Genomic DNA, 18,624 nt, shown 5'->3' with positions numbered 1-18,624 from the left:
CATAAAAAAGAGTGTTAATTGTTAAAGGAACAACAGTAGTCACTGTGCACTTGCTCCCCATGTAGGACCTCTGTCCCTAATGAATTGCAATATGAGAACTGACCGCAAATTTTCTCCCCAAACTTTACTCTATATGTTGTGTGTGTGCAAATTGTTGAAGTCTATGCTTAGCATGGAGTTGGTCCTCTGTATATAAAATCAAACTAAAAATGAACCATAATGAAGAAGGAGATGGGAAAGGGAGAGGCAGGTGGGATGAGAGCTGGGAGGAGGGTAAAGGAGAAAGAACCACTATATTCCTAAAGTTGTATCTATGAAAAAATGCATTCATTAAATAAAAACTAAAAAAAATAAAGCAAGGGTGAATTGAATGTATGTATATTCTTTAATCCAGAACTTGCACAATTTTTGATAGATACTCATGAAAATATATTCATGTAACAGGACTTACACGATACAGTAACTTGCTTGCTATAGATGAAAATCAGAAATACATTCTTTATTCAAAATTAAGCTGGCTAGGATTGGGTCAAATGAAAGGCCAACAAGAGCATACACCTGCATAGACATCTTATTCCACTCATCTGTGACTCAAGAATATCCTTGGATACTCTCATTGGAAAAAAAGAATAATGCTTAAACAGTTGGTGATCATAGCCTCCAACTTAATCTTCAAATAATTTGATGATTTAGAAAAACTTCAGGGAAGTAAACTAGCATCACTGACATAAACAGCTACACAGGGGCCGGCACCGTGACTCACTTGGTTAATCCTCCTCCTGTGGCGCTGGCATCCCATATGGGCACTGGGTTCTAGTCCCAGTTGCTCCTCTTCCAGTCCAGCTCTCTGCTGTGGCCCGGGAGGGCAGTGGAGGATGGCCCAAGTGTATGGGCCCCTGCACCTGCATGGGAGACCAGGAGGAGGCGCCTGGCTTCTGGCTTTGGTATGGTGTAGTTCCGGCGATGGCGGCCATTTCGGGGGTGAACCAACAGAAGGAAGACCTTTCTCTCTGTCTCTCTCTCTCACTGTCTAACTCTGTCTGTCAAATTAAAAAAAAAAACAGCTACACAAACTATAGAATTTTCCTTTTATGTGCTGAGCTGCCAAGGAAAATGCATCTATCACCTTCTTACTTGAGAAGGAAAAGGCTTATATGGTGATAATTCCCCCTCAGTTAGGGAGATTGTTCTAGAGATGCTGGGTAGCTAACTAAACAAGTAATAAATGTTCTTTATATCCCATAAAAATGGTGGTTCATGCTGGATTTATAACACATAATGTGAATTTGAGGAACTCCTTCCTTTAGGTAGCCAAACAAAAAAGTACATTTTCACCAAAACTTGTCTTTCCTGCCTAGACAGAGGAACTAGGTAGCTTCAATGGACCTGAGAATCCAGCAGGAACCAGCCACAATCCCACACAGGACAACTGAGTACCTGCAAATATTTGAGAACTAAACTCTCCTTAATTGTAATGCTAAGATTTCTGCCCTAAGAGGAACTTAAGCCTTGTTATCATGACATGTGAAGGTTATATAAGCATATTTCTAAGCATGTGCCAACATGAGCTTGTGCCCACCCCTACCTGTGATGACAAGAACTTCCCCTCATTGTTTTTTTCAACTTTTATTTAATAAATATAAATATCCAAAGTACAACTTTTGAATTATAGTAGCTTTTCTCCCCATAACCTCCCTCCTACCCACAACCATCCCATCTCCCACTCTCTCTCCCATCCCATTCTTCATCATGATTCATTTTCAATTATCTTTATATACAGAAGATCAACTTAGTATACACTAAGTAAAGAGTTCAACAGACTGCACCCACACAGACACACAAAGTATACAGTACTGTTTGAGTAGTAGTTTTACCATTAATTCTCATAGTACAACACATTAAGGGCAGATGTCCTACATGGGGAGCAGGTGCACAGTGACTCCCGTTGTTGATTTAACAATTGACACTTTTATTTATTAAGTCAGTAAGCACCCGAGGTTCTTGTAATGAGTTGCCAAGGCTATGGAAGCCTCTTGAGTTCACCAACTCTGACCTTATTTAGACAAGGCCATGATCAAAGTGGAAGTTCTCTCCTACCTTCAGAGAAAGGTAATTCCTTCTTTGATGGCCTGTTCTTTCCACTGGAATCTCACTCACAGAGATCTTTCATTTATGTCATTTTTTTGCCACAATGTCTTGGCTTTCCATGCCTGCAAAATTCTCATGGGCTTTTTAGCCAGATTCAAATGCCTTAAGGGCTGATTCTGAGGCCAGAGTGCCAATTAGGGCTTTTGTGATTCTATGAGTCTGCTGTGTATCCTGCTTCCCATGTTGGATAATTCTCTCCTTTTTAATCCTATCAATTATTTGCAGACACTGGTCTTATTTATGTGATCCCTTTGACACTTAATCCTATCTTTTTTGATCAATTATGAACTTAAACTGATCACTTTAACAAGTAAGATGGCATTGGTACATGCCACCTTGATGGGATTGAATTGGAATCCCCTGGTACGTTTCTAGCTCTACCATTAGGGTTAAGTATGGGTGAGCATGTGCCAAACTGTACATCTCTTCACTCTCTTATTCCCACTCTTATTTTTAACAGGGATCACTTTTCAGTTAAATTTAAATGACTATGAATTCTTGTGTGTTAATTAGAGTTCAACCAATGGTATTAAGTAGAACAAAAAAAAAAACACTAAAAGGAATAAAATAGTAAGTTTTTCCTTGACAGTCAGAATAAAAGTTGAAAAGAAAAAAACACAATGTTTTATGCCATAAAATTACCAATGTGATGTCATAAATCTACCACTGCTTTGTAATAATTGTGTTTTGATGTCATAAACAATTTCTATCATAATTGTGATGTCCTAAAATCCACTGTTATATCATAATCAAGTATAATGCCATAAAAATGTTATGTCACAATTAGCAAAAACATAAACATACTATCATGATGTCATAAAACATTTTTGATAGCAACATAAATTGTGGTATCATAGAAAACATTATGAGGTCATAGTTATACTAATCAATTATGATGTCATAAACCTACAGTTTCATATAACTATGAAAAAAAAAAGAGCTTCCCCTCTTGCTCATTAATTTTCCCTAAGATTAAAGTTTACTCCCTCCCTCTGATTGTGGAACTGCAGATTTAGAAATGATTCCTTGTGGTCTGCTTATTTGCTGCAAATAAACTACTTCTGGTGGAAGTTTTTATTTCTTGGGTTGGTAACAAATTGAATATAGAAAATTACTCATGAATAGATGTTGAATTATTTTTTAAAGATTTATGTATTTATTTGAAAGCTGAAGTTACACACACACACACACATACACAGCAAGAGAGAGAGACAGAGATAGATCTTTTATCTGCTGGTTCACTCCCCGATGGCCGTAATGTCCTATAGTAGGCCAGGATGAATCCAAGAGTCAGGAACTTCATCTGTGTCTCCCACATGTGTGGCAGGGGCCCAAGTACTTGGGCCAAATTCCATTGCTTTTCCCAGGCCATTAGCAAGGAGCTGGAATGGAAGTAGAACAACTGGGACACGAATCAGTGACCGTATTTTTATGTTGGTGTCTCAGGCAGTGGCTTTACTCATTACTCCACAAGGCTGGACCCAAACAGTTGATATTCTTCTAAAACAATAGTGGCAGAATATGTATATCATCACATTTACCATCTTAACCATTTTTTGAGTTTTATTTACTTATTTATTTGAAAGGCAGAGTGACAGAGAGAAAGAGAGAGAAGAGAGAGATCTTCTATCTGAGACTTCACTCCCCAAATTTCCACAACAGCTGGGACTGGGCCAGGCTGAAGACAGGAGCATGGAAATCCATCTGGGTCTCTCACATGTCTGGCATGAGTACAAGCACTTCAGCCATCACCTGATGTTTCCCAGGAATGTTAGCATGAAGCTGGATTGGAAGTGGACTTGCTAAGACTTGAACTAGCACTAGGATTGAACTTGGAATGCCATTGTCCCAAGCAATGGCTTAAACTACTATGCCATAACACCCAACCTACCATCTTAACCATTTTAAAGTATACAGCTTCGTGGCATTAAAGGCTTTTATATTGTTGCAAGCATCACACTATCCGTCTCCAGAACATTCTCATTTTTCTAAACTGAAACTCTGTGGTCATTACTCCCCGTTCTTCATAACTTTGCCAACCACTATTCTTTTTGTTTCTATGAATTTGACTTCTATATGTGCCTCATAGACAAGGGTACCTCAAATGTTCATGAGAAAATGAAATGAACAGATACTATGTTCCATAAACTTTCTGAAGACTCCTCTTAAGTGGAGTCATATAAAATCTGTCTGTGAGCATTGGATATTCTTAGGAATTATTAGGAAATTGAGTGAGCAGAAGCTGAAAAGCGCAGCACATCAGGGGTTGAATCGTAAGGAGGCACAGTTAGAGCCTTTAGTGGACAAAAGTCCATCAGCAATACACAGTAGTTGCCTTGGCTAGTCTTGTAAATAAAGACTTTTTGCTAGAAACTGTACCACAATCTCTTCCACTAGTGCACAATGGAGAGTATTTCACATTCCTGACGGGGCCAGTATAGAGCAATCATACCATCTTCTACTACAAGAGACCTTCAGATTGTGTTTGTGTTTCAAGTTGACAAAGGCCTTGATTACCTCTAGCACTGTGATGCGAAGACCTTTATTAGGCCTGGATTCCAGACAATTATGAAAAAAACTCAAAGAGCTAATCATTGTTGGCAATGGGGAGATGAGCAAAGATTAGACACATTTTCTTTCTCTTAGACATGGGCCTTGCAGCATTCCGATTGCTCTTAACAAGTGTGCTTCTGGCAAAAACTGTCAATTACGGTAATAAAGCGGATGACTGGAAGCTGAGAGAATATAGCTGTGACCTTTGTGGTTGTAATTATCATCACTGCTGTGCACACAACTCCAAAGATGAAACAAGTGACTTAACTAGGGCATAATTGCTCATGATGATAGTATTGACGATGCATTGTTTATGTTTATTCCAATTTGATTTGGTGGAGGTGGAGGTGGAGGTGGGGAAGTCCTTGTGAAATACAGATATTAGCATTTATATGACTCAGAATTTGTTGAGCACTTAGAAACAGTATGTAGGTTCTATTCTTTATTGAGTCAATTGTTTGAAAAAAGAGACATAGTCTTACTGTTTGATTAAACCTAAAAGTGGTCATCACTTCTAGAACTAAATGTTGATTTTTTAAAGGATAAAGAAAAAGAAAGGTAAAAAATTTAAAGTGTGCCAAAATAAGCAAAAAAAATCTTAAAGCTGAATTCAAGTTGCAGATTTTTAGATGTGTGGTTCTTATTGAAAGCTGCTGGTTAAACCTGACTGGAGGGAAAAACACAAGTCTGCTGGCAGGTCTTATTTTAAATCTTAAATTTTTTTCTTTTTAATTTTCTAGCACCAAACTGGAGTTAGCTCTTAGTCCTACATTGTTATGTTACTATATTTCCTTGGTTAATTCATTCTCTTATTCTCCTATGTTATTATTTTATACCCTCTCCTCTCTACTCAAACGTCTAATGCCATCTCTCCTTACATTACTCTCAGCTGATAACCTTCCAACTTATGCTTCCTGAGAAAGGAGAAGAATATGAAAAGAACTTTAGACATTCAGATATTCCTGCTCCAATAACTGCTGAGTTTTTTGCACTTGTACCTGCTCCTCTTTTGGTCTATAATAATGAAAGAACTGTTCATACTTTCTTAATGCACTGGATCTTGCCTACTGCAAGACATGGCTTTGGTAGTGTGCTCTTCTCACTTTTTTCTTTATTTTTAAATATATTTAAAATTTATATAAAGGGAATACATTTTTTATTTTTATTTTCTTATTTATTTATTTTTTGAATGTATAACTATTTATTTTTTCATAAATAGAACTTTAGGAATATAGTGATTCTTCCCAATGTAACCACCCTCCAACCCACACTCTCACCACTGTTCTTCCTCCCTCTCCTATTCCCATTCTTATTTTCTACTGAGATCTATTTTCAAGTATGATTAACACATACAATTATACAAATATAAGGTTAACTCTATACTAAATATACACATACAATTTTATACACACACGATTAACTCTATGCTAAGTAAAGTGTTCCACAAATTGTATGAGGAAAAATAATCTGTTCTTTGGCCGTTAAGACAAGGGCTGTTCAAAGTCATTGTATCTTTAAGTGTCAATTTCACTTCTATAGATTACCTATTAGGTGCTGTATTGGTTATGTAGTATTTGTCCTTTTGGGACTGGTTTATTTCACTAAGCAAGATGTTGTCGAGTTTCATCCATTTTGTTGCAAATGACTAGTATTCATTTACCTCTGTGTAGTATTCCATGGTGTATATATCCCATAATTTCTTTATCAAGTCTTAAATTGACAGGCAGTTGAGCTGATTCCTTATCTTAGCTATTGTGAATTGAGCTGCAATAAACATGAGGGTACAGATAACTCTTTCATATGCTGATTTCATTTCCTTTGGGTAAATTTCCAGGAGTGGAATGACTGGGTCATATGGTAGGTCTATATTCAGATTTCTGAGGTATCTCCATGTTGTTTTCCATAGTGCTTTTACCAGTTTACATTCCCACCAACAGTAGATTAGAGTACCTTTATCCCACATCCTTGCTGGCATTTGTTGTTTGTTGATTTCTGTATGCAATGAGGTGAAATCTCATTGTGGTTTGATTTGCATTTCCTTGACGGCTAATGATCATGAACATTTTTTCATGTAACTGTTGTCCATTTGGACTTTCTCTTTTGAAAAATGTCCATTTAAATCCTGTGTCCATCTCTTTACTGGGTTGTTTGTTTTGTTCTTGAGGAGTTTCTTGAGCTCTTTATATATTCTGGTAATTAATCCTTTATCAGTTGCATAGTTTGCAAATAATTTCTCCCATTCTTTAAGTTGCCTCTAAATTTTCCTGAGTGTTTCTTTTGCTGTACAGAAACTTCTCAATTTGATGTAATTCCATTTGTTAATTTTGGCTTGGATTGCCTGTGCCTCTGGGATCTTTTCAAGAACTCTTTGCCTGTGCCAATGTCTTGCAGGGTTTCCTCAGTGTTCTCTATAATTTGATGGTGTCAGGTCATAGATTTAGATCTTTAATCCATGTTGAGTAGATTTTTGTGTAAGGTGTAAGGTAGGGGTCTTGCTTCATACTTCTGCATGTGGAAAGCCAGTTTTTCTAGCACTGTTTGTGGAAGAGACTGTCCTTGCTTCAGGGCTTGGTTTTAGATCCTTGGTCTAATATAAGTTGGTTGTAGATGTGTGTATTGGTTTCTGGTGTTTCTATTCTGTCCCATTGGTCTATCCATCTCTTTTTGTACCAGTACCAGGCTGTTTTGGTTATAACTGCCTTGTAGTATGTCTTGAAATCTGGTATTGTGATGTCTCCAGCTTTGTTTTTGATGTATAAGATTGCTTTAGCTATTTGAGGTCTCTTGTGTCTCCGCATGAAATTTAGCATCATTTGTTCTAGATCTGAGAAGAATGTCTTTGGTATTTCAATAGGTATCACATTGAATCTGTAAATTGCTTTTGGAAGATTTTTCCATTTTTTGAATCTTCTTCTATTTCTTTCTTTAATGTTTTATAATTCTCATCATAGAGATCTTTGACATCCTTGGTTAAATTTTTTCCAAGGTATTTGATTGTTTTTATAGCTACTCTGAATGGGGTTGATCTTAGAAGTTTTTTCTCAGCCATGGCATTGTCTGTGTATACAAAGGCTGTTGATTTTTGTGTGTTGACTTTATATCCTGCTACTTCACCAAACTCTTCTGAGTTCCCATAGTTTCTTGGTGTAGTCTTTTGTATCACCTATGTATAGACATGTCATCTACAAATAGTGATAGTTTGACTTTTTCCTTTCCAATTTGAATCACTTTAATTTCTATTTCTTGCCTAATGGCTCTGGCTAAAACTTCTAAGACTATATTGAATAACAATTGTGAGAGTGGGTATCCTTGTCTGGTACCATATCTCATTGGGATTGCTTCCAACTTTTCCCCATTCAACAGGATGCTGGCCATGTGTTTGTCATAAATTGCCTTAATTGTGTAACCAATTTGCTTAGAGTTTTCATCATGAAAGTGTATTGTATTTTATAAAATGCATTCTCTGCATCTATTGAAGTAATAATATAGTAGTAATAATATAGCTTTTGTTTGTTAATGTGGTGGAACACATTGATTGATTTGTGAAAGTTGAACCATCCTTGCCAACCTTGCTCCATTGTATACTCCGATTTCTAGAACATATTTACAAAACTCAGTTTTTTAAACATTTCTAAATAATTATTTTTTCTAGTATCCAGAAATATATGTTTAGCAATTGTGAGACCACAAAATATAATAATGTTATATAACTGAAAATTGTTACCATGAAATAGTAAAAGTAACTAGATGATTCTTGATCACATTTATATCTGAGGCATAAACAAAATAGATTTTCTCTATATTATACCAGTAGAAAAATGAAGTTGGTTTAATAAATGTATATATGCAAAAAAGATTTCCGTTATGCATCATTGGTCCCAATAACCTCTTTCTGACAGATCTGGGAAATAATTCAGAACAGAATACCTCTTCGCTGTAAAGGCCGAGAAAATAGGGTTTCAGTAGTAAGGCTGTTTCTATTGGATTTTAAATTAGTATCAGTTAATTACCTTAGTTAACTGTTCTTTTTTTTTTCCCTAAGCAGAGCTTATACTTAGTGAAATAATGCAGTCCCCCCAAAACAAATACCATATGTTCTTTCTGATCTGCTGTAACTAATAGAGTACCTATGGTAATCCATAGGAGTGAAATTGACACTTTGAGATGTGATGATTTTGAACAGCCCTCATCTTGACTGTTGAGGAATAGTGTTTTTTTGTTGTTTTGTTTTTTCTTCATACTATTAGGTGAACTCTTTACTTAGTGTAGAGTTAACCTTATGAGTATAATTGAAAATATATCTTTGTACAAAATAAGAATGGGAATAGGAAAGGGGAGAGGAAGAATGGTGGGAGTATGGACAGGAGGGAGGGTAGAGTGGGAAGAATCACTGTTCCTAAATTTTAATGCGAAATGCATGAAGTTTGTGTTCCTTAAATAACATTAAAAAATAAAAAAGGTATAGAGACCAAAACAGCCTTCATCTCATAAAAACGCAACCAGTTATTCTCATCTTCTTCTTCTTTTTTTTTTTTTTTTTTTTTTTTTTTTTTTTTTGACAGGCAGAGTGGACAGTGAGAGAGAGAGCCAGAGAGAAAGGTCTTTGTTTTCCGTTGGTTTACCCCACAATGGCCGCTGTGGCCGGCATGCTTCGGGCAGCAGTGCACCACACTGATCCGAAGCCAGGAGCCAGGTGCTTCTTCTGGTCTCCCATGAAGGTGCAGGGCCCAAGGACTTGGGCCATCTTCCGCTGCACTGCTGGGCCATAGCAGAGAACTGGACTGGAAGAGGAGCAACCAGGACAGAATCCGGCGCCCCGACCGGAACTAGAACCCGGTGTGCCAGTGCCGCAAGTGGAGGATTAGCCTAGTGAGCCGTGGTGCCAGCCTATTCTCATCTTCATCAGAGTTTAATGGGTAGGAATAAAATTCTCTAGGCATAAAGTGAGCCTTTACTTTTCCCTTCTGGATAATGAAAGAATCTGTCTGCCCACCCCCACTCCGTTCCTATATGTTTATCTCCATAATGTTTTTTCAGAGTCTGTCTCATGCAAGACACAAAGTTAAGTGGTCCAGTTCTTCTTTGACTTTCACCCCAATGACCTTTCCAGGTTGGCCCTCACTGGCAAAAAAAGATTAGCTAGTGGGGCCAGCACTGTGGCGTAGCATTTTAAAGACCTGGTCTACAGTGCCGGCATCCCATATGGGCACTGTTTTGAGTCCTGGATGCTTCACTTCCAATCCAGCTCTCTGCTATGGCCTGGGAAAGCAGTAGAAGATGGCCCAAGTCCCTGGGCCCTTGCACCCGCATAGGAGACTTACAAGAATCTCCTGGATCCTGGCTTCGGTTTGGGACAGCTCCGGCCATTGCAGCCATCTGGGGAGTGAAGCAGCAGATGGAAGACCTCTCTCTCTCTATGCCTCTGCCTCTCTATAATTCTGCTTTTCAAATATATAAAATATATCTTAAAAAATGATTAGCTAGTAGAGTGCACCAAAAGTCATGATACTTCTCATTATTTCTCTGGTAGGCACCCTCCACCGGCAGGGTTAATACAAGCAAAGTAACTACCATTCACAGCATATTTGTGCTCAGTTTCTGTTTGAATAACTGGCATTAACTTAGAATTGAACCCAGGAGTCTGAAATGGGCCCACCCCTCCTCTATGAATAAATGCTCCAGGCAGTTTGATTTCCTTGGCAGGCTTATTCAACTAGTAAACTTTTTTTTGTTGTTTGTTTACAAGAGGCAATGAGTAAGGTACACCTCCTACTTCTGCAATTCTAGTTTTCCCACAGATGTCTTTTACAGGAAAGGCAAAATGTTCCTTAGTCAAATTAGGGTAATCAACTCCAGAGACCAGGACATCAGCAAAATTAATAGTTTAGCCCTTTCTGTATAACTCCAGAAAACTCCTCTAGCCCTGACACATGAAAAGAAAACTCAACATAGGTCAGATTCTTTCTTCTTATGGGTGTAAGGTTGTACCACTAAAGCTATTGTTGGCAAATTACCACAGGATTTCACAGTGCACCATGTGTGAACTGCTGCTGGACGGAGAAGAGGAAACAGCAAACCTAGAAGGCACATCTGATTAACTTTCTTTAGTCATTTATCTGGATTGAACTAGCAGTTTTCTAATGATTGGTCTAGGGAATGTAATTTTTAAAAAAAGTTTATTTGTTTATTTGAATGGCAGAGTTACAGAGAGAGAGAGAAGGATGGAGAGACAGAGATCTTTCATCCACTGGATCATTCCCAAGTGCTTTCTTTAAATTTTACAATGACATAATTTCAATTTAGTTTATAATTACAAGCTTAACCCTCCAGTAAATAAATAATTAAGCAAGCAGTAGGTGGAAAAAACACTGTTCCTCAAAATATCCTGTTATAGCCCTCATCTGGAAAAACAACATCCTTTCTTGTATCCCATCCTGTACTTCTTTTGTCTCTCTAAACTCAATTCATGAAATGTTGATTAAAACTTCTTTTTAGGCCGGCGCCGCGGCTCACTAGGCTAATCCTCCGCCTAGCGGCGCCGGCAGACCGGGTTCTAGTCCCGGTCGGGGCGCCGGATTCTGTCCCGGTTGCCCCTCTTCCAGGCCAGCCCTCTGCTGTGGCCAGGGAGTGCAGTGGAGGATGGCCCAGGTGCTTGGGCCCTGCACCCCATGGGAGACCAGGAAAAGCACCTGGCTCCTGGCTCCTGCCATCGGATCAGCGCGGTGCGCCGGCCGCAGCGCGCCGACCGCGGCAGCCATTGGAGGGTGAACCAACGGCAAAGGAAGACCTTTCTCTCTGTCTCTCTCTCTCACTGTCCACTCTGCCTGTCAAAAAAAAAAAAAAAAAAAAAAAAAAAAAAAAAAAAAAAAAAAAAAAAACTTCTTTTTTTCATTTCCTATCTTTCAATTATCTCTTGGATTCTCTGTTACGAAACTGGCACAATTTTATCTATGGCGCGATCTACACCCAGATTTACATCCTATGCCCCGGTTCCCACCACCATTGCTGAAAGCCAGGTAGCCACCTGTGCCATTTTCCCAACATTCTCTTTAGTCAATCTTTTGTCCTTACTAATCTGACAAAATGCTCTAGGAATATTGTTGCTAACTTCTGTGTGGTCAGTCCTAAGAGTGAGCTCTCATTTTGTTTGCTCTTTCTGCAACTTGTCACTACTCCCTTTCATGCTTTCCTCCCTTGACCTCTAGGATACTGCCCTGGTTACCTCTCAACTTCCTGATGGCTCTTCCTCACTTTCCCACTTTTATCCATCTTAACTTCTTTCTTAGGCTTCTTTTCTTTTCCATTTTTACTTGCTCATTAGGTTAGCTGCTCTCAAACTTGTGGATCTTAGACTTCTTTATTAAGGCTCCCAAGGAATGCTTGCATATAAGGGTTCTATCTATTGATGTTTACAGAATTAGAAATTGAATCTGAGAAATTTAAAAATATCTATTATCTTTTAAAAAGGTCAATTACAAATCTATTACATATCAATATAAATAACATTTTATGAAGAAAAAAGTATGTTTTCCAAAACAAAAATATAGTGAGAATAGTGGCATATTTTACCTTTTTGTGGACCTCTTTAATGTCTGGGTTAAGAGAAGACAGCTGGATTCTCGTAACTGCCTCTGCATTGAAGCTGTTGTCACAATAGACTTCATGCAGTCCCTGGAATATACAGCTGTACAATTGTGAAAGAATGAGAGACTCAAAAAGGCAAATGTTATCTTAGCATTATTCTGAAAGTAGTGCCAACAATGTGGACATCCTGATAAGGTCCTAGACCATAATCTGTGAATGATATTCCTAAGCAATCTCATCACGTGTGCTCTTCCACACTATCTGTATGCTGATGATTTCTACAATTTATATCTCAGCCCAGGGGACTTCTCTGAATTCCAGACTCATATATGTGCAATTTCTAGCTAGCTCTCCTCTTGGCCTAAGAGACAGTTTGAACTTAATGTGTCTCAATCTGAACTCAATCTGCCCCCACCAACTCGATCATTCTATAATTTCACTGTGTTAATAAATTATTTCTTGCTGAATTAAACAAATGGTTGTGTCATTTTAAACTTTGTTCTTTTATATTTCATTAAATCCATTGGCAAATACCATCAGCTGTATGTTGCAAATATTTCTCAAATTCAACTTCTTCTCATGAGGTCCATTTCCACCTCATCCTACACCAAAACACTAAATTTCTTGCCAAGATCATGGCAACTGTCTCTTCTCCACAGAAAGTCCAAAAGATCTTTCTGAGATTTGGCTTTCCATCTGAATCAAGGTCAAATCCAGAATGTCAACCATGGCCTGAAAGGCTTCATCTCTTGCTACTCTTCTCTGATCTTGATCTTCCCTTTCCTAATCTGCAAACACATCTGCAAAAGAGTCTCTTTCCCCTTCCTGTAAGGTCTTTGATTTTAGTTCTGTTTGCCAAGAATGCACACACACACACACACAAACACAGAGCTCAATCACTTGCTTGCTTTCTTCTGATCACTGCTCAGGTATCACTTTAAAAGGAAAAGCATCTCTAATTCTTTGTATACACCCATGATCACCCTGTCATTCCTACTACTTTATTATTCTTTTCATCATTTCTCTCCACTTGGTGTGGTATCCACTTATTTGTTTATTGGCTCTCTTGCTTCCCAGGAGAATGTAAGCTTGTGGGCTGGGACTTTCTGTTTTGTTTACTTCCATGTCTCCAGTGCCTGATTTATTGTTTGTACTTGTATATCAAGGGCAAATGGCCAAGCAGCACATGCACCAGGCCTGCTGCAGCAGTGTTTATGGGGGAAAATTCATGAAGACAGGAGCAATAACAGGTCCCTTGTTTCTCATTGCATTACAGGGCATTGCATGGAGATCTAGCAAGTACAGATGTTAGACTCCAGGAGAAGGTCCCTGACCCTTAGGCTATAGGGCTTTTAAGCTGCAGGATTAGATGAGCATCTTCCCCTTCCCTGGATACAGAAACATTACAAAGTGGCAGAACCTTGGCTTCAGTCCTGTTCTGACAGCTCAGTTTTATTTGGGGTAACACCAGCCCTTTCCCTGCTCAGATCAGGGGCTGTGATTCTCTGCTGTGACAGGCAATGGCACAATTTACCATATAAGAATTCAAGATTGAGAAGGCAGGACTCCTACACATTGCACCATAAAGGCTGTGATATAAGATTTGTGTTTGGCAGGAACCATTATTTTATTTTTATTTTATTTTATATTTTATTAATTTTTAAAAAGATTTATTTCATTTAATTGAAAGAGTTAAGAGAGAGGTAGAGACACAGAGAGAGGTCTTCTATCTGCTGGTTCACTCCCCAGATGGTCGCAACGGCTGGAGCTGTGCTGATGTAAGCCAGGAGCCAGGAGCTTCTTCCAGGTCTCCCATGTGGGTGCAGGGGCCCAAGGACCTGGACCATCTTCCACTGCTTTCCCATGCCATAGCAGAGAGCTGAGCTGGATCGGAAGAGGAGCAGCCAAGACTAGAACTGGTGCCCATATGGGATGCCAGTGCTTCAGGCCAGGGCTTTAACCCGCTTCGCCACAGCACTGACCCCAGGAACCATTTTTTAAACTGTGGACCATGGCCAGTAGCCATTAGAATTTGCAGATAGACAACTCTTTTTCTGGTCAGTTATATTTCTTTTTTTAATTTTTTTTTAAATCAGCATCCAAGGCATTTTAAATTCAGTGACTGTGTTTAGTGGGCCCCGTGATAGAGTAAAGGAATTTGTTTAGAAAATCAAAGCTGGGGGTAAAAGATTGACAATAAACAAGGGCACCTCTTTGAAGTGTTTAGTTAGGAAAAGGAGTTTGCATTGCTTCCTGGCATTCACATAGTTTACAAGTTTGCAGCCTTCAACCAGGCTTCCTCTTCCCCCAGAAAACTTTTATTTAAGGTATGCAAACTTCATGCATTTCATAAATACAACTTTAGGAACATGGTGATTCTTCCCACCATACCCACCCTCCTACCCAATCTTTACCACTCTTCTTCATCCTTCCTCTCCTATTCCCATTCATATTTTTTATTAATATCTATTTTCAATTACATTTCTTTTTTTAAAGATTTATTTATTCATTTGAAAGTCAGAGTTACACAGAGAGAGGTAGAGACAGAAAGAGGTCCTCCATTCGATGGTTCACTCCCCAAGTGGTTGCAATGGCTACAGCCAAGCTGATCCGAAGCCAGGAGCCTGAAGCTTCTTCTGGGTCTGCCACGTGGGTGAAGGGGCCCAAGGACTTGGGCCATCTTCCACTGCCTTCCCAGGCCACAGCAGAGAGCTGGGTCAGAAGTGGAGCAGCCTGGACTAGAATCGGCACCCATATGGGATGCCAGCGCTTCAGGCCAGGGCTTTAACTAACTATGCCACAGTGCTGGCCCCTTCAATTACATTTCAACACATAAGATTAACTCTATACCAAGTAGAGAGTTCAACAAATAGTATGAAAAAAAAAAAAGAACTGTTCCTCAACAGTTTATGATTTCTCTTTTGATTTCTTCTGTGACCCACTTGTTCATTCAGGAGCATAATGTTCAGTCTCCATGTGTTCACATATATTCTAGAGACTTTCAAGTTGTTGATCTCCAGCTTTATTACATTGTGGTCAGAAAAGATACTTGGTATGATTTCATTTTTTTTTAATTTGCTGAGACTTGCTATATGGCTTAACCATTGCTGTATCCTAGAGAAAATTCCATGCACTGGTGAGAAGAATGTGTATTCTGCAACTGTAGGTTGAAAAGTTCTGTTGAAAATGAATCTGTTAGGACCATTTGGTCTATAGTGATGATTAGCTGTTTTTTCTTTTCTGGTTTTCTGTCTGGTTGTTCTGTCCTTTGCTGAAAGTGGTATATTGAAGTCCCCCATTACGATTGTACTGGAGTCTATGTCTTCTTTTAGATCCCCTAACATTTCTTTTAAATAGCCAGGTGCACTGTAATTAGGTGCACATATGTTTATAATAGTCACATCTTCCTGTGGAATTGATCCCTTAATCATTGCATAGTGCCCTTCTTTGTCTCTTTTAATAGATTTTGTGTTAAACTTTATTTTGTCTGATACTAGGATGGCTACACCAGTTATTTTTTGGTTTCTGTTAGCATGGAATATCTTTTTTCATCCTTTCACTTTCAGTGTGCATGTATCTTTGTTGGTGAGATGTGTTTCTTGTAGGCAGAAGATAGATGGGTTTTGTTTTTTAATCCATTCAGCCAGTCTGTATTATTTAACTGGAGAGTTGATAGCATTTATGTTCAAAATGACTATTGATAAGTAACAATTTTGCCTTGCCATTTTCCCATAAATATTCCTATTGTTTATTTTGGAGTTCCTTTGTACCTTTACTGGGAGATTTTCTGCCTTCACCTTCTTTTGTGGTGATGACCATGCTTCTGTGATTCTGTGCATGGCACATTCTTAACCATGTTTTATAAAGTAAGGCTGGATGAGTAGTGACAAATTCTTTCAATTTCTGTTTGTGATGGAAAGTCTTTATTTCACCTTCATTCACAAATGAGATATTTGCAGTGTACAGTTTTCTGGGTTGACCAATTTTTTTCGCTTAAGCCTTGGAATATATATTTCCATTCTCTCCTAGGCTGTAGGGGTTCTGATGAGAAGCCAACTATGAGTATAATTGGAGATCCTCTGAAAGTAACCTGGTATTTCTCTTGTGAACATTTTAGAATCTTTATGTTTAACTGTAGAGTGTTTGACTACAATGTGTCATGGTGAGGATCTTTTCTGGTCATGTCTATTAGGAGTTCTCTGTGCTTCCTGTACTTGGACATCCCTTTCTTTCTCCAAATTAGGGATTTTTTTTAAAAAAGATTTATTTATTTGAGAGGCAGAGTTACAGAGAGAGAGGGAAACAGGGAGAAAGGTCTACCATCTGCTGATTCACTCTCCAAATGGCTGCAATGGCCAGAGTTGGGCCGATCTGAAGCCAGAAGCCAGGAGCTTCTTCCAGGTCTCCCACTTGGGCCATCTTCCACTGCTTTTCCAGGCCACGGCAGAGAGCTGGACTGGAAAAGGAGTAGCCAGGACTTGAACTGGAGCCCATATGGGATGCCGGCACAGCAGGCAGAGGCTTAATCTGTTATACAACAGTGTTGGCTCTGAGAAGTTTTTTTGTAATTATTTCACTAATAAAGACCTTCTAATCCACTCTCTCTTTTCATGCCTTCAAGAATTCCTAAGACCCATATGTTGAGTTGTTTGATAGTAGCCCATAAATCTCCAACACTGTTTTCTAATTTCTTCTTTTTTGATCTGACTGTAAAATTTCCAGGCATTTGTCTTCTAACTTGGACATTTTTTCTTCTGCCTCAATGAGTCTGCTGTTAAGGTTTTCCACCATGTTTTTTCATTTAATTTATTGAATTCTTCATTTCCGAGATTTTGTTTTGATTTCTCTTTAAAATCTCAATTTCATGGGAAAACTGTTCATTCATGTCATGTATGGATTTCTCTAATATGTGTATTTGCTTTTGATTACTTCTAAGTAATCCTATGACAATTTTTTGAATTTCGTTTCTGACATTTCTTCAAACTCTTCATTTTAACACTCTAGTATTGAAGTGTCCTTGTGTTTCTTTGGAGGCATCATGTTGTCTTCATTTTTCTTGCTTCTAAATTACTGCACTTATTTTTAGGCACTTGTGTATATACTTGTTGGTCTCTCCCTCCCCTCCCTTTTCTTTGGACCAATGCCTCTGTGGATTAGTGGAGTGTCTGCTCTTTCAATGAATACCTTGAAACATATGCTGGGTATGGTCAGCCAGCTCTGTTCACTGCTGTAGGTTGAGGGGATTGTCCAAGATGACACCCAAATTGGGTGTGGGAAACCTCTCTCTCTCTCTCTCTCTCTCTCTCTTTCTTTTCTTAGAGGGGAGGTTTAATCTGGTCTGTTGGCATAGTCTCACATTTACCTATTCTTCTCCAAGGAGACCAGTGCCTGGTTCCTAGCCCCAGTGGGTATATTTGTTTGTGCTGCCACAAGAACCATAAAAAGCATCCATTCAGTCATTGGTCTGAGCCCAGATCCTGCAGCAGTGACCCTCTCCAGGGAATCTGGGAGTTCTGAGCATGTGGAGCTTCCCACAGTCCCTACCCAAAGACCTAGCCACACCCTGTGCCCTCATGAGCAGCCACAGTGTTTTCATGGTCCCAACACACAAGGCTACCACAGTCACAAGCACCCAACTCCCTGCTAATTCTTCCTGGTAGACTCAGGCATCTCCTCTCAGCTGGTTGCTGGATGCAGACAAAAGCAGGCACAACTGTTACATATGTCCAAAGTGACACCTGCTCCCTCTCAGCTAGTTATAGGATGCCAGTTCTGAGTGGTTGGGTATAGAGAAATGTGGCCCCTCTTTTCCCCTCTAGGTTTGCTAGTATACTGTCCCCCCAGGGCTCTAAGCCAGATTCCCACCAGGCTCTTCCTGCAGATTTATTGTCAGTGACTTGGGCTGCTGCAGTCTCCTCTTACCTCACTCTGCAAAGCTGGTGCTGAGGCTCTCAGCTGTTGGGGTCCTGAGTTATGCATGTCCAGACCCTCCTCGTAGATCCACAGCGTCGCTCTATTTTGTGTGGAGTTTCCTCTGCTGTTTTCTCCCTTATTGTTCCCTGAGATTCCATTCTCTCCATCTTTTTTTAAACTATCCTTCCCCATTATGCCATTTTGGTGTTTCCTTCAGTGAACTTTCAGGACAAAGTTGTCTGTAACTGTCAGTACTGAATACTCACTGGATGAATTAATGCCTACAGATGCTACCCTCCGTGTGTGTATGTGTTTGCATGCATGTGCACATGTATTACAAGCACTCTCCAACTTATGACCACGATTTATGACTGAATACACAGAATAAAGAGCAATGTGGGAAAAAGGATGTCTTCGGGTTCATAA

The 18,624-nt window shown here is 39.1% G+C and overlaps 1 pseudogene; it reads right to left on the bottom strand.

Annotated features, from left to right (window-relative positions):
- LOC100343796 (beta-keto L-gulonate decarboxylase-like) overlaps window positions 1–18,390 on the bottom strand; it is a 60,830-nt pseudogene extending 42,440 nt beyond the window's left edge.
- Between the last annotated feature and the right edge of the window lie 234 nt (window positions 18,391–18,624).

The sequence above is a fragment of the Oryctolagus cuniculus genome, chromosome 6 (assembly GCF_051225735.1).
Source record: "Oryctolagus cuniculus isolate XC-2025 breed Fujian yellow rabbit chromosome 6, ASM5122573v1, whole genome shotgun sequence".
Classification (NCBI taxonomy): domain Eukaryota; kingdom Metazoa; phylum Chordata; class Mammalia; order Lagomorpha; family Leporidae; genus Oryctolagus; species Oryctolagus cuniculus.
Note: the sequence above shows the minus strand (reverse complement) of the source record. Positions and strands in the feature narration are given on the sequence as shown.